Source organism: Pteropus medius, unplaced genomic scaffold, assembly GCF_902729225.1.
Source record: "Pteropus medius unplaced genomic scaffold, Ma_sr-lr_union100, whole genome shotgun sequence".
Taxonomy (NCBI): domain Eukaryota; kingdom Metazoa; phylum Chordata; class Mammalia; order Chiroptera; family Pteropodidae; genus Pteropus; species Pteropus medius.
In genome coordinates this window covers 23,757,237-23,783,444 of record NW_024354875.1, presented here as the reverse complement: position 1 = coordinate 23,783,444, position 26,208 = coordinate 23,757,237, and positions in this window count along the sequence as shown.

Sequence of the window (26,208 nt, the reverse complement as noted above, 5' to 3'; positions counted from 1 at the left end):
ACAGTATATAAATTACATATATATGTAAATTTGGTAAAAGCAGAAATACATGTGAAAGAAAAACCACAAAATGAGAATATTTGTTACCTGAAGATAGGAGGAAATGTAGTCAGGTAATGATGCACAAGGTCTTTGTGACATTTTATTTCTTAAACTGGGTAGTGACATATGGGTATTTGTTTTCTATGTTATTCTTAATACCTACTGTAAATCTAAAATATTTTTAAATGAATATAGCTTAAGCAAATCAACTTTTTAATTTACGTAATATAATATGCCAAAAAATTAGAGTAAAGTTTGATAAATTTTAGCAAACTCAATATAACCAGTACCTGGATCAAGAAACATAATATCATTGGCAACCCAGTACACTAGTCCATTGCAAGGGCTAAGCACTGTACTGACCTCCAAACACCACCAAAATGAGTATGCTTTTAATAATCAACACCTCCGTAGGGTTTTGAACGAAAATTTTTGACTTTTCATTTTATACCTTTCCATATTTGAATTTTTGCCTTTATCTATTGTTTTTTTCATAACTCTATATGGACAAACCTCAGCACCTTGCGCTGAAGCTTCTCTCCATGCTGCTTCTTGATTTTTACCTCTAGTCCACTCTTGCATCACATTGCTCTAGCCATACCCCAGAACTTGTCATCACAAAACATTATACTCTTTAAAATCTGAAGTGCCTTCATTCCAGTGTCTTATCATGACCAATGCTTACTCCATGGGTACTGCCATCTCCTGGGACTCTAATCCCTTCTTTTTCCAGTCCATCAGTGCCTCTCCTGTACACACACAAAAGAATTATGCTAGTTATTATTTTTCCTAGCGAAAGACAAATAGACAAAGAAAGAGACAAGTATGACAAATATTCTGATAAAGGTATGCCAGCCAGTGACCAAGGTAAGCTTCCTGGAGGACATTCCATCCCTTGGAGCAGGGAACATACTTTACCCTCTCTCCAAAGTCAACAGACCAGATCAAGGAAAATGATCAGTTATGCCTAGAGCTACCTCCTCATAGCAGATGGTCTTGCCCAGTTACTTCAAATAAAATCATTGTGCCATGTTGTGAGATCTAGAAAGCATTTTACTTCTGCTAACCCTTTCTCCTTTTCCCTCTCATCCTCTTGGCTAATTTTTTTCTTTTGTAGAGTTCTTCCCATCTCTTCTTCATCCTGATTGCGATGCATGCTAGCCCCTCTGGGTGAAACATTCTTTTAGTAGTTCTCATTTATCTATGTTTTCTTCATAGAAACTGCTTGTATAACTTCCCCAAGTCTACTCTCTAAACAGCTGATACTTATCAGCAGTGAAAACCTGCCCTAGTGTGATAAATACCATTTTCTTTTGCTTAGCAGTAGGTTAAACACACGGAAATGCAGGGAAAGCTGCTAAAAGGCACATATTCTATGGGTTACTAGGTTAACAAGCAAGGATGGGAGAACAAAAGATAATGCAAATTAGATAAATGCATTCAGAGAAAGAGAAGAAGCTCTGATAAACTGTAAAAAATGTAGGTTTTAAAAACGTGAACCAAGTTTAATGAAGAAGACAATAAATTTCTTAGTAACTGGCATCTCTTAAAAACACATAAAAACAAAAACATTTCTTAAAGCTTAGATTATAACAGTATTATTTCGTTGAATTCTACTTAGACAAAAATTTGCATAAAAAGTCCTACCTTAAAAGATCCTGTTCAAATAAGTAAAACAAAGACAAATACTGGGTGATCTCACTCATAAGTGGAATCTAAAAAAAACCAACTCATAGAAACAGAGTAGAAATGTGGTTTGAAGTGCAGGGAATGGGTAAAGGTGATCAAAGGGTACAAAACAAACTTTTTTAATGAGATGAATAAGTTCTGTGGATATAATGTACAGCACAGTGACTATAATTAACAATACTGATTACCTACTTGAACGTTGAGAGCAGGTTTTAAAAGTTCTCACCACACACACCACACACACACACACCCAGAAGCAAATATGTGAGGTGTGGATGTTATTTCTTGTAATGGTAATTATTTCTCTCTCTCTCTCTCTCTCTTTCTCTCTCTCTCTCTCTCTCTCTCTGTCTGTCTCTGTCTCTCTCTCTATATATAAAATGTCTTTTCTAAATATATATATATATATCAAATCCTTACATTGTACAGTAGCCCCCTGCCCCTTTATCTGTGGTTTCCCTTTCTGAGGTTTCAGTTACCCGTGGTCAGTTGCAGACCAAAAACATTAAATGGAAAATTGCAGTAATAAACAATTCATAAAATTTAAATTGTGTATCACCCCAATCTGTCCCACCTGGAATGTGAATTGTCCCTTTTCCAGCATCTCCACACTATTTACACTCCCAGCCAGTTAGTCACTTCATAGTAGTCTTGGTTATCAGATCCACTGTCATGGGATCACTGTGTTTGTGTTCGAGTTGCCCTCATTTTACTTAATAATGGCCCCACAGCTCAAGATTAGTGATGCTGGCAATTCAGATATTCCAAAGAGAAACCATAATGTGCCTTAAGTGGAAAGGTAAAAGTTCCTAACTTCATAAGGAAAGAAAAAAAAAGTATATGCTGATATTACTAAGATCTATGGTAACAACAAATCTATCTGTGAAATTATGAAAAAGAAAAGGGAAATTCATGCTAGTTTTGCAGTCACACCTCAAACTGAAAAAAGTTACAGGCATAATTAAGAGGGAAAAGGTATTAAATTTGTGGGTAGATGATATGAACAGAAAACGTGTTCTGAATGATGGCATCAGGTTGTGCCAGAAAGCTTGAGCCTATATGAAGACTTTAGCAAGAGATCCCCCGAAATGAGTAATACCAAGCCATTTACTGCAAGTAAGGGATGGTTACACAGATTCAGAAATAAGTTTGGACTGAGAAATATCAAAATTACTAGAGAGAGGTAAAAAGAAAGACCATATTGACATAATTTTTATTTCAGTATTATTATAATTATTCTATTTTATTATTAGTAAGTGTTGTTCATCTGTTACTGTGCCTAATTTATACATTAAACTTTATCATAGATATGTATGTATAAGAAAAAACAGTATATATAGGGGTTCGATATTATCTGTGGTTGCAGGTATCCACTGTGGGTCTTGGAATGTATCCCTCGCAGATAAGGGAGGACCACTGTATACCTTAAACTTACACAATGTTATGTGTTAATTATATCTCAATAAAGCTGGGGGTGGCGGGGGACCATGTTCTCAGAATCATTTTTTCTGTCACTTATGCCCATACTGATTGGTTCCCTCTTCCTGCAGGACCTTGGGTCTGTTCTGAGCCACACTGCCATGTAGTTGTCCTGAAGAGGGAGGTAAGAATGGTGTGCTGTCGTATACTGCAGTTGCCTGTGTTTGCATATCTGCACTGACTCTAGAAAATCTCTAGACAAAATGGTACCCAATTCAGGATGTCAATTTGGATACATTGAAGGAAAGCTTGGACGATAGACCGAGAGATGCAGAGCAGGAGCCAAAATAGGAGCATATTGAGTCAGTCTCTTAGCTCTCTTCTTGGTGGGAGGACCTCAGACCCTGCCAGACCACCCAGCACTGCAAAGCCCTTCACACCTCACCCCTAACCGAGGTCTGAACTACCACACAGGGCAAGGGTCACAGCTTCTCAGTCACACCGACATTCTCTGATTTGCAATATTACCCACAGCTTCTGTGTTGTCATTCAGTTGAGAGAAGGCCTTTCAACGAGGCCACAAAGGTCATGAAGATGACCTGAAGCTCTGGAGAAGGTGGAGTTTTCCATTTCCTGACTTAACATCTGTCACTCAGTTTGAGGTTCCCTTTCTTCCTCTTAGAGCTTGAAAGAAGAAAAATTATTGAATAGCCCAAGGCTAAGGGTAGCGAAAAGTCTCATTACATCCTCTCTGCTATCTCCTCTCAGAATGCATATCTAGTCAATATTCTTGCAACAAATCATTTTTAATTTGAAAGTCACACTCCACCATAAAATGTACTCAAATATTAGGAGGCTAGGAAGGGAATTGCTATGCTAAGCATATTGTAAATACAAGAACTGTTTCCCTAATGCAAGAGGAATAAATTATCAATTTATCTTCCATGGCTGTCTCATCTGGTTATAAATGATAGCAGAGCTTTAACTAAATATAAATATTGAAGTTTATTAAACAACTAACATTTCATCCAAAAACAAAATCAAAACAGTGGAAAGCTGGGACTTCTGTCATATCTTAGTAAATATAAATAGGCTACAAATTGGTTTAAATTAAACAAAATCATATTTAAATGCTGCTGGGAAGTTGATTTTAAAAAATAAACTAAATCTAGCAACTTGAATAGAGATGAAAATGACCTTTGACTTTTTTCTACTTTATTGCAATTAGGATTATAAATAGTTATTTTCTTGTAAACAATTACTAAGGTTCTATGGAGTTTAAGTCTGCAAATTATTAACATTTGTATGCCACCTATCAGCCTAAATTAGGAAGAATGAAAGTTTTGTGTGTGTGTGTGTGTGTGTGTGTGTGTGTGTGTGTCTTGTAGCGATATGTAGCGTCTTGTATGGCTATGTACTTAGGAAAACCAGTCTGAAAAATACCCAACGAGTGAGTTATGATAAAGAGGGACCATTGTCTTACATTTCTGAATATGAGTGTGAGTGTAAGCGTATACATTTAAGTGAGGTGTGGGTGTATGTAAATAACAAAACACTTTCAGTTTTTATTTTACATACTTCTGTATTATTTGAACATTTTAAATTAAACGTGCATTACTATAAATGAAAGAATTTTTTAGTATAACATGCCTACAAATCATTTTAGAATTTAGAAGCTGGAAGAGACCTTAGTGATTTTCTCTTCTTTTCCCCAAATTTACCTATTAGCCAACTGAGATCCAGAGAAGGCCACTGGTTCTCATGAAATGTAATGTAGAACTCAGGTAACCACTTCATGATGCAAACTTCATGTTGAAGGTTTCCCGTGGCTTCTTTTTATTAAATTTCTACTCACATTGAACATTTTTAATACATAGAAAAGTGTAAAATCAAAACCAAGTAGAATCCATATGAAAGAAAATCTAATGCACACTTGCTGCAATAAGTTATAGATCCTTTCCTGGAAGCAACAAAACTCAATTCAGAGAGACTCACGTTTTAATTTACTTTGAACATCTTAAAGATGTTCCATGTTAATACAAAGTAGGAGGATGGGAAGAACCCTGGAGGAAGAACCTTAGTGATAGCTAGAGGATCTCAGGTGAGTTGTGACCACCCCAGTTCTCAGATTTCTTGTCATTAAAATAAAAGGATTAGAGTAGAAAGTGCCAGGTGGGTTATTTACCCTAGGCCTTCATGGAAGGCTGCAAAATCAACCAGCAAGTATCAATTACAGTTAAGGAAGAAAACTGAAGCATCAGAGACAGAAAAGTGGTCCTGGGTGTCAAGTATGAGGGATGAGGCGAGGCTATAAACAGGCAGACAAGTCAAAAGGTCATGAAATGGATGGAGAGAACAGCTTTGGGAGAGAAAACAAGAGTCCTGATTTTGTGTAACCCTGGCTTTGTAGCACAGGGGGCTCATAATATTCTTACCAATTTCCAAGGCTTCCTTGAAACCTCTGGCCAATGTAAACTGTAACAAAGTTTCCTAGTAAAAGTAGAAAATACTGACCTGAGGCTCCATTGATTCACATGTAGCATATGCTACCCTGGTCTTTGATCATTTTATGTATTGGTCATATAACATTTCCTATGTGGATTCTTTGTCTTTCCCAATTGGGTTATAAGCAAAGTACAAATAAAAACTATATTTATACTGTGTAGCTATCAGGGAACCTAATAAAGCTATTCCATAATAGGCACTTAATTATTTCTTTATAAATTACCAAGTGAATGAACAAAATCAAGATTATTACAAGATATTTAATCATTCATTCATCGAAATCCAATCATACATTTATTTTACACCTACGATGTGTCAACCATTGACTTAGATGCAGAGGATAAAGAAATAAACCAGGAAAGAAAAATCCCACTCCCAAAGGTCTCACGCTATGTGGAGCACACAGTCAAGCAAACACATCATTATGATATCATGTGACCAATGTCATACCTGGAAGCAATAGGAATGGAAAACAAGAAGTGTCCTGAGGAGACCAGATGGGATTTTCAGGGAGAGCTTCATAGAAGAGGTAGCATTTTTTTCCCCTGAGTTTTGATGGATAATTAGGAGTTTTCCAGAAGGACAAGGAATGGAGGGAATTGCATAGTTTAGAAATATGTGATACAACTCATTAAGCGTGTCTCCATTCCAAAATTCCTGTGGTTAAAGTGGTGAAGAACGAAGTTGGAAAATAAACAACAGCCAGAGTAGGAAGGGCCTTAAATGCCATAATAAGAAGTTAATCATCATCTCACAGGGCAATGATTCCTAGACTTTTGGATTTTACACACCAGTAAATTTCAAAGACATCTTTAAATGACCAAGTTTTTATTTTACCTAGTTGAGTTTTTTTTTTTTCTTGAACTTACATTGCAAATACCAGCATTTCACAAAGGAAAGGACTTTTTTAAATACCAAAAAAATGTAGAAAGAGCATAACTCCGGAAAAAATGTTCTTTAAATGAGTAAATTTGATTTTATGAAAAAAAAATTCCAATAATTTTTAAAATTTTTCCTTTAACTTTGATACGCTAAAATTTTTATCACAGACTGGTGCTCATTTCATGAGCTTGAATCTTAGAACCTTAGAGGTAGCCAATGAAGAACTAATGAAAAATTTCAAGTAAAAGATTTATACAAACTTTCTTTTTTTCTAAATAAAAATAATTCTTGCATTCCATTTGGGCCATTGGTCATGTGTCCCATACTATTTCATATAATTGCCTATTTCATTGTTTTAGCAATGTGGAGACTGGGATATCAAAGGACGTTAATCATGTGGTGATAGCTATATCGGGGGCAGTATATGAAGCTTCAGATTCCACAATTGCTGCTAAATTTCCTTGTTGAGGCAGAGTAAGGCAGTTCAGGAAGTCACATCAAACACTTCAGACAATGCTGTACTTAAGGCATTTTGAAAATTACTTGAAAATATAAAATCATAAATATAATTTTTAAACTTAAATTCGATCATTATACTCATAGGTCAACTTGATTTGTTCATTGGTTTGTTCATTTATACTCTGTTAATTCCACAGAGGAACCCAAGTGGCCATACTTCAAGGGATCTTGCTTTTTTATGATTAATGGTGACATATAACCCCGAATCAAAGAAAGGCTAAATGATGGATGAAATTCTAAAGCTTTACAAGTTCAGTCCACTTGGAATTCGTGTCAAAATGTACAGAGGCATATCCCAGGCTCATGCTGAAACTGCTAAATTGGGCAGTAAATCTCATGAGAGTTTAGCACATGAAATCTCTGGTATTTCCTGCTTTTAATTTGTCTAGAAATACTTCAAGGATAGCTTTTCTTATCATATTTCAGAACATGCCCTTGTAAAATGAAGACACATAGGAGAAATTTGGTTTGTGTTAATAAGATTGTTTCAAATTCGGCTCAAGGTTAGTTGTTATATTACTAAGACCAATTCATGTATCCCTTAACTGAAGGGAAAATGGAGAACTCTTCATAAATAGCAAGAATCTACTTGGTAAGGCGATGAAAGATATTCTTTAATTTTTTAATAAAAAGAAAGAAAAACTACTTAAAAATCCAAAGTTATAGCATATAGCAGAAATTCATAGAGATAGAAACATCAGTTTCAATTGGAAGAACTGAGAAATTAACCCCCAAAGTCAACAAGCTCTTTATATTCAGCTTACAATGTTTCTTTTGAATCATTCCCCACTCCCATTTTCCTTTCTCCACTTGGATACCTAAAATGTCAAAATTCATTGACCTTGCCCTAAAGTGGTATTTGCATATTTTTCTTAGTCCAGTGGCTTATTCCTTTGAAAGGAAGCATCAATAATCTGGAAACATTCAAAGAGAGCATTGAGATAAGAAATGAACAATAAAGAATTTCAGCATTCATGTCAATAATGTGCTTGACTAATTAATAAGCCTTCACTCTGACTTTTTCAAACTCTATTGGGGTATAACCTGAGATTTAGCAAACATGTACTGTATTTTTTCAATATATCACTAGTGCTAAGACTAACTTTGCTTACAAATTCTTTCCATCTGCTCTCTCTAGTCTTAGAAAAGTTTTGAAAGCCAAAGTGTATTCTACCTATGCAATGACTGTTTTTGATTTTAAGAGAAATTTCATCTTCTTGTAATCACTGCTGTACTAAATCAGTATCTTTTATCCATAAAACTAAATGCGATGATTATTTTTCTTAAAGTTCTTATTCTTATCCTAATGATCCTTTGACACCTGAATCCCAGATCAATCAATTCTATAGGAAGTCATTTACTTTGATTTTGGAAATATAATGAATCAGGTTACATTGGCTAAACTAAGTGACTGCTTCTTCTCAGCCTAAGATACATTGACATAACTTGGTATCGGGTGGTTAAAGGGAAAAATTGCCAATCACATGTGGAATCTCATAATTTTCTTTTTCAAGTAACAAGACTTATCTAACTCAAGAAGACTCTAGAGTGATTTTCATCTTTTATAAGAGCCCACATTCAGAACTCTGTTTTGGGATGAGAGGGAGGAATAGAGATATGCACACACACACCCACACCCCCACACGCACACACAGTAGAACTTGTACAATAAAATTGTACTTTTATTTACTCAGACAGAAAGTACTAGTATACTTTCTGTTTGTATAATGCAAAACAATGCATAATGGCTCTACCTTCATCAGTTTTCCTTTCTACTCAACAAAGATTTTGCCCATAGATCCTACTTTGCCCCGCCTTAATTTATATTAAAGCCTGGAACTTGCACAGGGCATGGTAAATATTATTTTTACACCCATTTCAGGTGGTCAGAGAAATTTGCTGAACACATCCACCTTCTGAGCTCTGCCTTCCATTATCTTTGTTCTTTAGATTTGAATCATATACTGGAAGCTAGACCTTGTCTCTAGTTAATTTATTAGGTGTTCCATAGAAAACTTATGTTAGTCTCTTATTGGCAAATAGTAAGTGTCTCAGGGAAATAAAGATCTAGTGGACTGCAGACAGGGGCAATCTCATGTTTGTGAGACCTGAAGCTTACACAATTTGAATTTTTAAGAGAAAAAGTATAAAATTACAAACACAAAATTAGGGTTACAAATTAGGTACACTTTGGAATGAGAGAAGCCATCACAAGAAATTTGGGAAGTCTTAGATATTTTTCCTGAGATCTCTTGCCAGAAATGCTTACACGAAATGCTTCCAGATTGTTATCTGGCTTCTTTTTCCACCTTGAACACAACCAGCGGCTCCCAGCATCCTCTACAGCTCCTGCAATTGAGGGGCCCTTAATTTTTGTATGAAGAAATCTTCAGGAATAATATGATTGTTTGCAGTTCTTCTTGACTTTTACAAGCCTCCGAATTTAAGGATAGGCCAAACTATTTGAACTGAGAACATTGACCATTGATGCCCCTTCAGAATTTTATGAAATTACTGCTCACTAGAAGGAAAGGATGGTAGAAAAGCTTTCCTGACTGGGCACTTAACAGTTATCGCCAAACAGGTAAAAAAGAGACAGATTTTGCCTTCTCTACCAATAGCATAACCATTTTTTGTTGCTTATCCGGCTTTTGGGGGCCAACCTTTCTAAAATCAGCAATTTTCTTACACCTAGAAATGTGATTTTAATATGAGAGTCTAGTGGTGACCTTAACCAAAACTTGCCCTGTTATGCAAATATTACTACAAAAGACCTCAATGATTCTAAAACCTAAATTTAACCATTCTGCAAGCAAAGTTATATATTTTTTATGATTCTCCCCAATTTGTAACTGGCTGATAGCTACCTTTTTCTGCATAGCAAATCTCTTCATTTAGTTACTGTGGGATATATTTTGCAAAAGATTTATTTCAGAAGATATATCAAGAAGCAGCAATTGTATTTCTGGGAACATAAAAAACAGCCAAAATGAGTATTGGATACAAATCATTGTAGCTTTACAAAAAGGGGTTTGATTTTAGAAACATGATCATCCATTTGTACATTGGCATAGATTCAAAACTGATTTTGATAATCTCTTGGTTCTGCTTGTGAGAGTCCCTTGTTTTAGTAGGTGGCCAGAAATTCAAGCATGTATCCCTGTGAAACGCTTAATTTTCTTAGAAAGGAGTCTGCTCACCTCTATAATATTACATGTTAATAATAATACACACACACACACACACACACACACACACACACACACACAGAAATTTGGCCGCCTGTTAAGGCATATGGTTCTGCACTTACATGTAGAGTAACCAACTATCCCAGTTTGCCTGGGTTTAGCACTGAATGTCCTGCATCTCAGAAAACCCCTCTGTCCTGCACAAACCAGGACAGTTGGTCACTCTACTTACATGACAATACAGATGTGTTGTAAAATAAGTCCACAATGCTGCTAGATTTAAAAAATCCAGATTGGAATGGATTTTTAGCCTAGAACTTCCCAATCTTAAAAGTCTATAAACTTTTTGAAATTATAGTTAAAATTTGGTGTGTTTGTGAGTTTTTCTGTTGGAGGACCCACAGTTTTCAATCAGATTTTTAATGTGGTTCACCTAAAACAATTAACGCAACCCTATCTATGGAGGATTGCCTGAAGCGTGACCCACTATTTATCTAAATAATCTAATTGTTTTTGCTTCATTGCATTTCAGATGAGACCATCAGTTATTAGAACAAGGCAGAGATGTTTGTACCTGTAAGGGTGCTGACAACAACACTGTTGATTATGTCATGCTGTACCTTTTATAAGAAAGAGGCTTTGCAAAGAAATATATGTCTTGTCTTGCTATCAAAATTCATTTTCTTCTTCTGAGTAAGTTTGCTTTTTCTCTTATAGACAAGTAACTGATCACATGTCCCTCTTTCTATTGTCTTCCAGACAGACATCTTAGAAACAAATATATGGCCTACCCATAGAAAGTATATACCATTTCGTAGTGTGTACTTTTTCTACTAAGTACATTCCTGATTCTATTTTATATTCTTGGCCTTGTTTTCCCTTCATCTCACATTTGTCACCTACCACTAACATTTATTATTCTATCAATTAGGAATTAAGTTTGACGAGGAGCACAAAAAAACTCTTCAAATAGATGCTTTAGCAGGTAGAGTCCTGCTTTGCTCACATAATAATGAATTTTTCCTTCAGGAGAGAAAGAGACTTTCCTTCTCACAATTGTTGCCTTGTGCTCTCAAGATGGTGATTCTACTCCATCACCAAATCTTTATTCCAGAAATGAAGAAGAAACACAAATGTCAAAGACATGTACCATTTCTTCTTATTTTCGTTAGCTATAACTTGATCATATGGGGGCGCGGGGCACTGGGCCCATTGCCCTCTGGACAAAATCAGGGTTTGATAGAAAAAATGAGGAGAATCACAACCAGCAGTGACAACACAATTATCTTCTGGAATTTTATGTTATCTCTATAAGCCACTTTAAGTCTCTTGGCCTGTCATAATAACAAATTAAACATATCAGATTATAATAGGCTACTGCAAAATGTTCTCAAATAGTTTCTGATATGATGTGGTTACAACTCAGGCATATGAGGTATAATTTCTGACTAACCTGACTTCTAATTAAAAATCTCAAAGCTGTCTCATTGCTAGAATTTAGGGGACTCCAGCAAAATTTTATATAGTTTCTATTCTTAGTTAACTGTCAAAGAAATAGATCCAATTCATTATTCATGTTGAGTATCTATATGCCTTATGCCAGAGACTGTGCTGGGTTCTGAGAATTTGAAAATTAATAAGTTTCAGTCAGTTCCTAGCCCCAAAATGCATAGTTAAGTAGATGCAACAGGTAGCAAACCTATAACTGTAACAGTTTTTAATATGCAATATGGTAGGTGCACGTACCTGGCACTATGAGAGCACAGAAGAGGGAACATAACTTGTCTGGGTTGGGAAAAAAAGGAAGACATTCTGGAGGAAGTAACACTTAACCTTGAGGATGGTTTGGATTAGCACGTAGATGTGGTGAAGAGGGGATTTCCATGCTGATGTACATAAGTGGAGAGGTTGCAAGTAGCTCTAAAACATGCATGAGATAGCAAAACAAGGGATGACACTGAAGAACTCCAGACCTCAAAAGGCATGTGAACTAAGCTAAGGAGTTTGGATTTTATACTACAGACAATGGGGAAAGTAGCAAAGGTTGTTGTTTTTTTGTTTTTGTTTTTGTTTTTAATGGAAAAAAGTCATATCTATGTATTTGAATATTCAATATACTACTTTGGATTGGAGACAAGAAGAGGGTTGAGAGGATGTTACAATTGTCCATGTAAGAGAAACTGAGAGATTGAAAAAGGGCAGTGTCTCTGGAGATGGAGAAAAGAGGACAGATTTGATAGCTGTTATGTTTATAAACTTGTCAGGACTTAGGGACTAATCACATGAGGCAGGTGACTATTACTAGGAACTTATAGAAATCCCACCCTCAGGTCTATGACTTTCTAAAGTAAGCATCTTGGTCAATGGTTGGTATTATTCCCTGGGAAAAAGAATATAGGGTAAAGAGCTGGGGGAGGGGAAGTGGAAATCTCAGAAGAGATAATTTCCATTTTTTATAGTTTGAAAACAGCTCTGGAAAACCCACGTGGAGTTGCCTGAAAGTAGTCATAATTCCATTTTCTTTTGATTTCTCCAGGAACTTCTTATGGCAATTGTTCCCTCTTTCTTTTTTATTTCTAACCCACCTTCTCTGTGAACTGCTTCGCTGTAGCCTGGAGCCACATTCCCTGCATGGTCCCCATCCCCATCTCCGGCATCACTTCAGCCGCTCACCACTTTCTTTGTGCTCCAGCCACACTGCACTTCCAATTGGTTCCAAGTATATGCCGTGCTTTCCTACCTCAGAGCCTTTGTATAGGTTTTACACTATGCTTGAATTCTCTCTTCTCTGTATTTCATTACTTTCGCCTAGCCAACTTCTATTCCTCCTTCCTCAAACCCATAGGCAATCTTGTTTTATATGCCCAGAGCACCTGACACTTCATGATTTGTTTTCTTAATTGTTTAGAATTATTTGTTTAATGTCTGTTGTTTTTCATGGACTCTCACACCATGAGGGCAACAGCCCAGCTTTGCAGAGTATAGCTAAAGTACTCAGTAGGCATTTACTGATTAACCAATTATGCACAAGTCTTTCCCATCTTAAAATATGAAAACTCCTGTCCAACCCTATGTTAATCTTTAGCTTCTTCTGTATATTTCTCCTTTGTTTACAATCGAACATCTTGAAAGATGTTCTAGTATTGCCACATGTATTGGTAAATCATGCACATTGGGAGCTAGGCAGAGAAAGCAAGCATAGACCAGGCAAAGAAAGTCTGATAGATGCCTGATCACTCCCCTAAACACAAAATGTTCTACATTCTCTATTTTGATAACACCTACCATTTGTCCTTCAATCCATAGCAATCTAACTTTGTATCTCAGTCCTTTCATTGAATTTTCTTGGGCAAATGTACCTGATGAATTTATCGTCATGAAATCCAACAGTTGAATTTCAATCATTAAGTTGATTCCTCTGCAACATTTAACATCATGGACCTTCCATTCCTTTGCTGGTTTCTCTAACATCACCTTTTTCTGGTTCCCTCCCTCTCTGACATTCTATTCTCTGGTCCTTCACTATGTCTGTTTCTCTGACCACCCAATAAATGTCAGCCACTGTATTAGTCCCCTTAGCTTCTTGCTGTACACTGGAGCAATTTCACCCATGCCCAAGATTTGGGCTGCCATCCGTAAACCTTCCCATGGAATAATCCACTTCTTCCCATGAAATATGGGTCCCTGCAGGGGTGAAGTAAGGGACGAGATGGAGAAGGTCCAGCTTAGGTGGAGGTAAGTTTATGGAGAGGAGGCTAAGGAGTTCTGCTCCTTCTTGAGGAAAACCGGGAGGTTTTCTCCTGGGCCTGACTGTGGAAGATGTGAAGTAATGAGTGGAGGGTAAAACTGTACAATTGGGATAGAGAAGAATTGAAGAAGCAGCTGCCTAGGGGTGTACACTCATCTGTTGAAGTACTACTCAATCACTGAAGAGTGGGGCCACCACTTGGCTTGAGAGTTTTCTCTAGTGGTTCCTGGGAGCCAGCTTGCCTTAGTTCAGAAGGCTACAATAGCTGGATTCCCCCCAGGAATGGAGGCTGTGTGCCAGGTTTTGTGGTAAAACAAGGAATAAAGGCAAATAGTGGAAGCAGATAGGTGAGAATATAAAATGTAGAGCATTAGCTGCAGTGGTAGAAAGAGGAGGTAGGCAGTCACTAGTAAACTGGGAGAAAATTTGTGGCTAAAGAATGTCTAACTCCTATCAACCTAAAGGCTGCTCTAAAAGATTTATCTCCATAAATAAAGAAAAAGGAAAAGGCAGCCAACACTCTTCTTTTTTCTGACTTTAGCTACTCTCTTTCTTCTTGCATGTCCTCCTTATACATCAGAATCATAAGGACAGTTACGCCACAAACACTGGCTTTAGAGTCATACAAGTCTGGCTCTCCTGCTTACCACATGACCGTGGACAAGTTCTTTAACCTTTTTAAGCCTTAATCTTCTTGACTAGAAAAGATGACAATAACAGTCTTTTGCTCATAAGGTTAATGGGAGAATATAGCGAGTCCACATGCAAAGCTCATCAAGGTACCTGGTACACAGTAAATACTCAATAAAAGATAGTTCTTATTATTAACATCTATAGAAATTAATACTCACTAAAAATTACCTTTGGAATATGAACAGTTTTTGACAAGTTGTAGATTCCAAATGGGAGGATATCCTTTGCTGAATTAGTAGAATATTTGAATTGGTGGTGAGTCATTGCTCCAGGCTAGGTCTGATTCTTGTAATGCCCAATTGGGCTTTTATTTCAACCTGGGAATACAGAAAGCTCGAGGTTTACAAACTAGTAGAGAGATGGGCAACTCTATTCTGACAGCGTACTTCCTTGCCCATGGGTGACAACGTACACTTCTCATTTGTCAAATTAATGTCCCTGGCCTCCTTGCATCACTTCACTGTGACTTAAATTGGAGTTTTGGATGGATAAGAATTTTCTTGAGCAAACTGTTTTTGTCAATCACTGGAACTAAGCAATTTCTGAATTTGCCACATCAGCATGACACTGTGTTCTGTTGTCATTCTTCATAACCTCGTGAGCAGGAAGGCAGCGACCAGGGCTTGGGAGTCAGGCAGAGCTAGTGTTTGACTATGCCAGTCTAATTCTGACTATGCCACTTACGGGTTTGCGATTTCAAGCAATTTACTTAATCTCTGTAAACCTCGGGGTACTCATCTGTAAAACGGGATGGTGATAAGAGTGCCTACTTCTTAGACTTCTGGTGTCTATTAATACACACAGTGTCTGGCACTTAGACAGTACTCAGAAAACGTTGGCAATTACTAAAGCTAATTTTTTTTATCAATCTCAATCATGTTATTTTATCCACCCAAGTGAAAGAGCTTTTGAATAAAAATACTTGTAAAGTTAGATGATTAATCTTACCCCCAAAAAAGTATGGCTGTCAATACTTGCCTTCAAGCTAAAGACTATGGTAGAACATTTATTTTACAATAGTATATGAATAATTTGTACTAGTGTCACTCTATATGTTTTTCATGGATCAAGCAGTGCTATTTCCATAAGTGGGTTCAGTAAGCTGTGTTATGGTTGTGGTGGTTGCTGCTGTGGTGTCGATATTGTTGTTGCTAGTCTGTGTCCGCATCATCGTCTTAGGACGACAGTATGAGAATCGTGAGGCTGGGTGGGAATCTAGAAAACAAGTCAATTCTGTCTCTACACTGGGGGACAATGCTCTTTTGGGGGGGTCATTTCAATTCCACTAAGATTTCCTGGCCTCGGCTGACCAAGACTGGGGAAGAGGACATTGACTGATAAGTCCTCCAACACTGAGTAGTTCTCTTTGGAGTAGAGTGACAGGTTTACAGTCCATCTTCCCAGCCTGAACCTGGGAACCGATCCAACTTTAAAATATGAAAAGGATATTCACAGGCATCAGCATTTGTTGCTTAACAACCCTCAAGGACAGGCTCTTCTGCTTTGTAATTAACTATAATCTCTCCTCTTGAGGATTAAACTGCTTTCCTTGTTCTTACTTCTTTCTGGTGTTCAAGTAAAGATGGAGGGCAGAAATGTGGTGGGCATGAAGGAGAGTGAAGAGGGAATAGCATATTATAGTAACAGCCCATCTCCTATATTTTGTACTCTTAGAAATTCTCAAATCACAGTGTGTTTTCCAAAATGTAATTATCTTGGTTTCTTAAGAATTATCTTTAAAATCAATAACATGATATGTATCAACTCTAAAAGTACTCTTTTTGGAAAATTACATACAAAATATATTCACCATAACTGAGGAAATGGCCACTTTCAAAAAAAGAGAGCTGTGGATCCCACCTGACTAGATTCCATGTACTGTTTTAAAAGGCAAAATTAATTTTGCGATGTGTCTAAATAACTGCTTAATGTCACTGCAGGTAAATTTATAGTTTGGATTTCATGGATCAAATCGTATTTGATTGCAACAGTAAAAAAAGTTATTCTAGGAATCTGTTATTATCTCAGCGAAGTAAAATATTTATGTAGGCTGTTTTTTGCAGAGCACAAAGTTTTCATTGATGGCTGCCCCCTGTTTCTTCAAGTTCAGTAATACTCCGAGGCTCAGCAACAGAAACCAAAGTTGTATTCATCGTGCACATTTAGTCCTATGGATTTAATTTCACATTCACATTGGCTTGCTATAAATAACTAAGCAACAGAAATCTACCAAAAAATTACCAATGAAGACTTGGGAATAAAACTCAGGCTCATAAACTAATATTTGGGCAAAATCTGAGCAGTGCTTTTCCAAGCACAGGCATTGGGAGCTCTTTCACCAACACCACAAAACTCAACCATCCTTATTACAAGTTTCAGGGAAATTCTAGACTCAGAGCATGGAGGAAAACAATCTACCTCTGAGTTTAGAACACTTCCCTTCCACTCCTCTCTTCTGAAATGGTAAATTTAGTCCAGTAGCACTCACTAAGAGAGCTAGGCCTCCCAAGGTTAAGACAAAACATCTGCTTAACTGCTAATGGGTTATCAATTGTCCTGTTCTTCCTGTGTAAATTATGTTTATTTTGCAAACCTTCAAGTGAGGCTGACAGTTAAAAGTGAATTTCACAATTTTCCTCCAGAAACCTCACTGGAGTTTCTAACAAACTTTACTATACCAGAGATTCTTCTTTGGATCTAAACTAAATCCTTTGAGCAACAGTTTAAACCATTTCTAATAAGTCACAGTAATAAGGATATATAAGCCACATGTAGCTTAGGCCACAGCTCTTCTTTACCTCTTTCTCTTAAGTTCAGTTTAATTTAGGAAATAAGTCCTGCGATTTCCACTTCTATCAAGAGGGTATGATAAGTAGACCAGAAAGTAGAGTCAACATTTCTGGGCAGACTACAGCTGTTCTTACTTCCAAGGGACATGGTTATCATTTAAAATGTTTTTGCAAAAAAAAAAAAAGAAATTTACAAGAGAAAAATTTTGAAGATACACACACAGACACACACACACACACACACACACACGCACACTTTACAATGTTTCCAGATAAATGATTTTCACCTTCTTGCGTTCTCATCCAACACTGGTCTTATGTGTGGCAGACTGATTTATTCAAAAGTGGTTGCAACAATATTTTCCATTTCACCTGTTCTTCTGCATGTGCCCTTGCCACTTCCTCATCAAGAGGTGGAATCTCATTGCTCTCTCTCGAATGTGAGCTGGCCTTGGTGACTTAGTGGTAATCAATAGAACAAGGCAGAAGTGGTGTCACATGGCTTTTGCAGCTGGACCAGAAAAGGTCATGCAGTGTCCATCTGGTTCTCTTGGAATGTTCACCCTCCAGATGCTCCCTCACAGGATACCTCCTCTCACAATCCAGCCACCATGCTGGCAAAGCCCATGCTACATGGTAAGATCATGAATAAAACCTGTAGTCCATAGTCCCTGCTGAGCCTACCCTTTGTGTCCTGGTGCCAGGAATCTGAGAGAAGTTTCCAGATGATTCCAGACCCAAATGATCCAGTCACTTCTAGCCATTCGAATTTTCAGGCTGAGAACTCAGACATTATAGAGCAGAGAGAAGACACCCCAACATGCCCTGCCTAATTCCTGACCAGAAGAATTTGTGGGCATATTAAAATGATTGCTGTTTCGTACCTTTAAGGTACTTACTGCTGAGCAAGAGAGATGACTGAAACAAAATGCATATGTGCTTTCTTAGCTGTAATCTATAAGATGCATGATTTTATAACCTTCACTTTTTCCACTCAGGCTTTTATTGATCACCAATATGACTGTTATCTAAAGGGTAATAATAGGGAAATAATAGGAAAATAGTTAAATAATAGGGAAATAGTCCATATTTTAATCTGGATATCTGAACATCTCAGCCAACTGAGGGACAACTGCTTTAATTTCTTCATCTGCAATATGGTTACAATAATACTTACTCGTAAAGATTATTGTGAGGATTAAATAAAATGCCACATGACAATAAGTGACACAATGCCTAACACATAGCAGGATTTTGGAGATTTCTTTTTATGTAGGTTTCATATCTATCACTTTGTTGGCTTTATTTTTTCTTTAAAAACGCAAAGATATGTTACCAACTTTGAGTCATTCATCAGAATTTCATAAGAATAAAAACTTTCAATATTTCTTTAAATGAGAATCTCAACTCTTTCCCCCCATATAAGTTGAGAATATATCATTCTACATTATACATGTACTTTTTATTTCCCTCTAGTGTTAGCATTAGAAAGTGTTTAGAATGCTGGCTGTTATCTGGTGAGTGTTATAGAAATGTTTAGCTACTATTATTATTACTTTCCATTTATTTTTATCGAGCTGCGTTGTATTGGTTTCTGACTAGTGTTCAACTTTATCAAATCCAATTTGAAGCTTGAGTTTCTAGGCAAAAATATTTCCATAGCTAACCTCAGACCATTGTCTTTCTATGTCCAAGCACTCTTATTCTCCCTATGAAATATGAAACAAGGTGGCCCACCACTGGCCCCAAGCCCTGCCTGATGGACCACCTGTCTCTTAAAACTACTGTGATGATACAGAAGTCTGGGAACGCAATCTGCGCTTTCAATTCTGTTTTGTAATCTAGATTATTAATGAAAGTAAAACACTAGTCTAGAACCTAACCCTCAGAAGTACCATCTTTCAGATTATCTTCTCCTGTACATCTAATTATTCTAATTATTCTTTATATCCTCATGATGTTCCAAAGGATAAGCCTCTATGATTTCTGATGATTATATATTCTAATGTTTCACATCTAGATAAAAAAAGATTTTTTAAATCTTTAATCTAAATCCTTCCTGCAGCAGATGAAGTTTATTCTCTCCTTATCAAGTCATTCAGTACAAAGACAAGTTTCCCAAAAGCATCCACCCAATATTCCTGCAATTTCTTAAACACCATTAATTGCCCCGCAATATTTTATCTATGGGACATGGAAGAAGCTGGTTTTCAAGGTTTAAATCATTTTTATGTCCCTCCAAGTGGACCATAAACTATTAATAACAATTTTTTAATATAATCCATGTATCACCTTGATCAGTGTCTGTCAAAAGAAATACATCAAATTAACACACTTAAAGTTCGTCTTGCCAAATCTTTGATGGTGATTAAGCCATATCTTTTTATGGGAATTTAAAAATAAATTTTTTATAATACCTTACAATATATTTTCTAGATGCAGAAATTAAGTTTATCCTTTAATGCTTTTGAGAATTTTCTTTTAAAACAACATATTACCTTCCCACCACTTATTCCTTTCAAAACCTGAAAGTGATAACAAGTGTATATGTAATGATTTCAATAAATTGCTGCAAATATTTATCTCAAACGATTTATTTTGAAATTCATCATCAGTTCATTCCTTGTCCCTGTCAATCTCACGATTCCCTCTTTCTCGTTGTCTGCTCTTTTCTGATGTCCTAATTTCCAAGGATAAGTATAAATAAACAAATAAATAAATGTGCATATGTACTTTTTCTACTATTATCTTTTCCTGAGTTATAGAAACAACATATTCCTTGAAATTTTTGTTTCTGATTTTTAAAAATATTTCTAACTTGTGATGTCTAATAAGAAGAGAAGTTTCTAGTACAGCTTTCTGTCGGGTTCTTCTGTCCTTCACCTACAATGGCCAATGATGATATATAGTAGCAGAGCCAATATTCAAGGGGCAGTAAATAGGGACTTTTAGATACATAGATGGCAGAATCCCCTAAATATTTGAGAAAAGCCAATAAATGTCATGAAAGAGCCCTGAAAGTCCACTAACAAAAGAACTTATCCTCTAGAAAAGGAAGTTAAGATAGCAAGCAGAGACTTTGAAATAAGTAAAATTAGGGTCCGAGAGATTTAAGAGGACAATGAATATCTTGGGGAAAAAAAAAACAAACAGAAAATTCCCATGAGTTAAATATTCCATTCCATTAATAATATTAAAAATATGACATTTAATTTGAATAGAACATTCACAGCTAAAGAATAACATTCATCTAGAAGACTAATCCAAAGAGTCTCTCACAGTACAGCTTAAAGAACTTAGTTGCGGGAAATATGAGAGCTTTGTGAGAGACATAAATGATGGACTCAGAAGTCCATCTCTCTAATAGGAGAGTCAGAAAAAGAAAAGAGAGGGTGGAGAATAGGTGGAGCAAATAATCAATAAAATAATCAGGAAAGACTCGGTTTCTCTGGTGTAAGAGATCACTGATAGCTAAAAAGAAGAAGTACAGAAACATAATACCAAGAAACATAATAATGATATTTCGAAGCTACAAAGAAAATCCCCAAAATTTCCAGTAAGAAAAAAATTATATAAAAAACAAGTCAATCAGAATGGTAACAAATTTTTTATTGTCAATACCAAGTATGAGAAGACAAAGGAGAGGTTTATCAAAGTTCTGAGGAAAAAAACATTTTGAATGTAAAATCTTATATTTTAAAAGCAACTGTGGAATTATTAATACCAGATAATATCAGACAGAATGGAATTCTAGGAAAAACACATTTTTAGAATGAAAAAAAAAGTTATATTTTCCATTGATAAAAAGTATAATCAATCAAGAAACTTCGCACAGCAAACAATGAAGCTTTAACTATGTAACACAAAATATGATAGAACTGTAAAGAGAAATTGGTAAATATTAGATCATAATCAGAGACTCTAGTATACTTCTCTCACAAATCAAAATATCAATAAACAGTGTATCCAAGGACACAATCGACAGATTGCATAGACAAACTACAGTATTAGAGAAAATATTTCCAGAACATATATAAGGAAAGGGTTAACAGTCACAATCTATAAAGAATTTACACAACAAAGAAAATCCAAGTTTTAAAATGGACAAAGTATTGTTCTCCAAAGAAGATATACAAATGGCCAACAAGTGTATAAAAGATGCCCAATGTCATTAATTATTAGAGAAATGTAAATTAAAACCACAAGAAGTTTTCATCTCATACCTATTAAGATTACTGCTATAAAAACAAAGGAAAACAGAAAATAGCAATTGTTAATGAGGATGTAGAGAAACAGAAAGCCTTATTTACTGTTGGTGGGAATGTAAAATGGCGTAGCTGCTATAGAAAATCGTATGGTAGTTCCTCAAAAAAATTAAAAATAGATAAAATAATCTGGCAATCTAATTCCTGGGTGTATTTCCAAAATAATTGAAAGTAAGATCTCAAAGGCATATTTGTACCCCCATGTTCGCAACAGCATAACAGCACTATTAACAATAGCCAAGAGGTAGAAGCAACTCAAATGTCTATCAAAAGATCAATGGATAAGCAAAATGTAGTCTACACATAGAGTAGAATATTATTCAGCCCTAAAAAGGAAGGAAATTCTGACCTATGCTACAACATGAATGAATCTTGAGGACATTATGCTAAGTGAAATAAGCCAGACACAAAAGGATCAATAGCATAAGTTTCCACTTTTATGAGGTACTAGAACAGTCAAATTCATAGAGACAAGAAGTAGAACGGTGATTGCCAGAGGCTGTGAAAAAGAGGAATGGAGAGTTAATGTATAAGACGTATGGATTTTCAATTTGGGATGATGAAAAATTCTGGAGATGGATAGTGATGATGTTTGCACAACAGTGTGAGTGTGCTTAATACCACAGAACTGTACACTTTAAAATAATTACAATGGTAAAATTTATATTATAGGTATTTTACCAGAATAAAAATAAAATAAATTTTTAAAAAGAAAGAACTCACAGGTAAGGTTGGGAGCAACTCAGAACAGAAAAGATTTCCTTGCTTTCCAGGAGATAGTCCTACACCTTCCTGGAATTTTAGGTAGAGACACTTCACAGAGGTTTTTCCCCAGCACTGTCTTCCACAGTAGGGTGGAAATAACATGGAAATCAAAGCAGAGGGAAGCCTAAAATAGTGTCTCCCTTAGTCCTGTGTGAGAAGTAGAAGTTACAAAGGGCCTCACTGGGTACCATATTTGAATTTTCCACATAGCAATGTTTTTGTTACTTTTCCAGTGTATCTACTTGTGTGTTTGTTATCTAGCTCTTCCCACAGACTGTAATCTGAAAATAGGCAGTTCACTATCTCCAGTGTTTAGAACAGTGTTGGCCCTGAATATGGGCTCCATGAATATTGTTGGATGAATAAATATCTTGAAAATAAATCTTAGTGCATATATACAAGTATTTCCATAAAACCTATTCCTGGAAATGTAACTGCTAGATGAAAGAGCATATGCATTGTGCATTTTGGTAGATATTAAGATTGTCAGTATGTCTAGATGGTTGGATGTGCTTGAAGAAGCACTGTGTCTGAGAGGTCAGTGTGCTTGGGTTCACCCATGCGTCTCCAGATGGTTCCAATGTGCAACAAGATGAGGAACTACTGTTTTTGACCATCATCTATGTTGTTCTAGCTTTGAAATACATTAGGGTTCGGCTGGATTTGTTTTTCATATAATTGCTCCAGCCAATTCACTCATAATTATCTACTCTAGCAATTCATGAAACCTAGTCTTTTATTTATAAATGTCAACAATGGCATGTAAGAAGCAAGGAATGATTGCAAGAATTGTGTGGTTATCTAATGTTTAACTATTTAATCTTGAAATAAAGGTCGTAACAATGTATAATGTTAAACACATGTCGCCCCCTTTGGCCTTTAATTCCTCAACACAGATATGGTTATATAAGAATTGTGCAAGCAACCTAGACTGTCACAAAGAAAAGTTTGGGGCAAAATCTGCTTATATGGTTCAAAACCTGTATTTAGTTATGGACAAACTGAATGCCTTTGCAAGCATCTTATCTTTGTACTTATTAAGTGTAAGACTCTAAAGAATAAAAGTTTTAAATGCCTTTGTATGAAATATGTGAATAAAGAAACCAACATGCATCAGTGTTTTATTATAGTTTTACCATGTGCAAAAATGGCATATGTTGTGCTAGTAAAGAAAAGATGGACCAGATATAAAATGCATACAGCCACAGAGAATAGGGAGCCAAGATACAATTTATAAAAACTAGGATTTCCTGAAGAAGAAACTAGAACTTATAGACAGTGGTAATAACAAAACTGAAATATAAGAAAATATGCCTGAGAGAAACTAGAGTGTGCACACACACACACACACACACACACACACACACACGTATTTATACCTAAATAAATTCTGGAAAGAAAGTCTAAATGACAAGAAGAAAAAGCCCCTAGAATTTTCAAGGATGCATAACAATATCAAGCTATGTACAAAGATAAAAATCAGCCTAGTCTCACAATTCTCAACAACAACCAAGATACATTTGTACTAGAACTTTCAGGTTTGTCATTCATGCATGTAGACAATAGATAGTCCTAGATATACAAGGGCTTAGAAAATATTTCATGCAGGGACTATTCACACACACACACACACACACACACACACATTACTTGAAGATATACTCTAGTGACCAAGAGATTAACAAATTAATAATTGTAATTTTTAACCTGTAAAATTCACAATGATCAAAAAGCTTGAGAGTACAAAGTATTGGCAAGGATGTGATAGGAAACAGACACCCATTTCTCATTTATGAGAGTATGATTTGGTGCAATCTCTTTTAAAAGCAATTGGAAATATCTAGCAACATTTGAAATACTTATATCCTCTGGTAAGTAGCAAACCACAGTCTTCATGGAGGAGGAGGCATAGGAATTTCATGGCAAAATCCCACAGATAACTGGGAACACCAATATTTGCACAAAGCATGGTGCTTATGGGGTAAAACATTTTGTAGGTTGTAGAGACCACAGGAATTTCTTAACAACTACTTTGATGCTGAGAATCTGGGGAGACACATAAGCTAATGCTTGTTAGAAAGGGTAAGAAAAGAGTAGCGGGCTTGGAACGTAAAGAGAAACCAAGCTTAACCGTGACCTCTCCTTCATGGAGGCCTCGAATCAGAGAAAGCACATGAATGAAGTTGTGCTGGTGAGATCCTACCATATGAGCATTGGAGATGGAGAAGAGTGGCTTTGACTATGAAGAAGAGGACACACTGGACATTGAGGCTGTCTCCCTAACATCCTTGCTCCTTTTTCTTCACTCTATTTAATCACGGTGACCCTATTTCTCTTGTCTGGTTCAGGATCCACCTAAGCCATTGAGAACAGAGATTGGTTTAAGAATGGAGATGTGACCAGTGAGAGGGGAGGGGAGGTTTGCTGGAAGCTTTTGAGAAAAGTTTTCTCTCAAGAGAAGCATCTGGAAGATGTCCTCTCTTCCTGCACTGGGTGTTGTTTTGTGTACATGCCAGGCCAGGAACATCTGCAGCCACTTTCCGACTCCTTGAAGAGCAATGACAATCAAAGAGAGAGACAAGATGAAGCATAACTTAAAGCCTACCCTACTCTATGACTTGAAGTTAAATAAGGCAATCATTTCACCCTCTTTTATAAGCTCATGTGAGTTGAGCTTAATCTCACAACAGTCTAAGCCCTCTTAAGTGATGCAGAAGATATGAGACAGGCAAGCTGGTCCTTCAGCCACTCTCTTGGCCAAGCTTAAGGCTTCATACAGTGGAATTAGTGTAAAGTCAGTAGTAATCCCCATTCATCAAAGGCTTCCTGAAAACTTTTTCTGATCAAAAGGAAGGGGACTTTTTCTGCCAAAGTATACCTCAGATAAGAATAGATTGACATGGAGTGAAAAAAACTTAATATGGGAAATTAGCACTTCAAGTAAAATTGCTCCTGAATCCCTATTTCATACACAGTGGGAAACCCAATCCCTCTTCCAATGTCTCTGGAGATCCATAGGTGTGTGTGTGTGCGCGCATGTGTGCACGTCTGTGTGTGTGTTGGTGGAGGAAGGCTCTTGCCTACATTTTTTCTCATATCTTCTGGTTTCAAGTGCCTATGACTGCTGCATTCTTCATCTTCAAAGTTTCTTTTCTGTGTCATGTCACCCTTCACTGCTGGACACTGACCAATTCCTTCCCTCTCTAAGTTTGTAATAGTGGACTGCTACAGGTGTGAGGCCATGGAGGATGTGACATGGAAGCAGAGCACAGCCGACCTCAGACACCCCTCTCCTGACACAGTCTCTTTTAGTTCTGGCTATCTTTTTTCCCTTGGGCTTCAGTTTCCTTCTGTGCAGCCGGACCATCTTGATCTTGCAAACTTCTCCTCTCCTCCCCACTTTATTTACTCCCTCCTTCCCCAAAATCTTATTTCTTATGAGGAACAGTTTAGCTCTCTGATTGACTCATCCAGCCTATTCCAGCTACACCCAGAGAGACTTAACAGCTATCTCTTAAAATAACATTTTTGTCTCTCTTGACACATTTATAAGAGTAACTACCAAACAATGGAAACAATATAACTGCTTAAATAAGTCATCAGAGTTTATTTAAGCAAATTACAGTCCATCCATATAGTGGAATACCAAGTAACCATTAATATCCTGTGTAGTCTTTCATTTTAATATGTCAGACAGCATATCC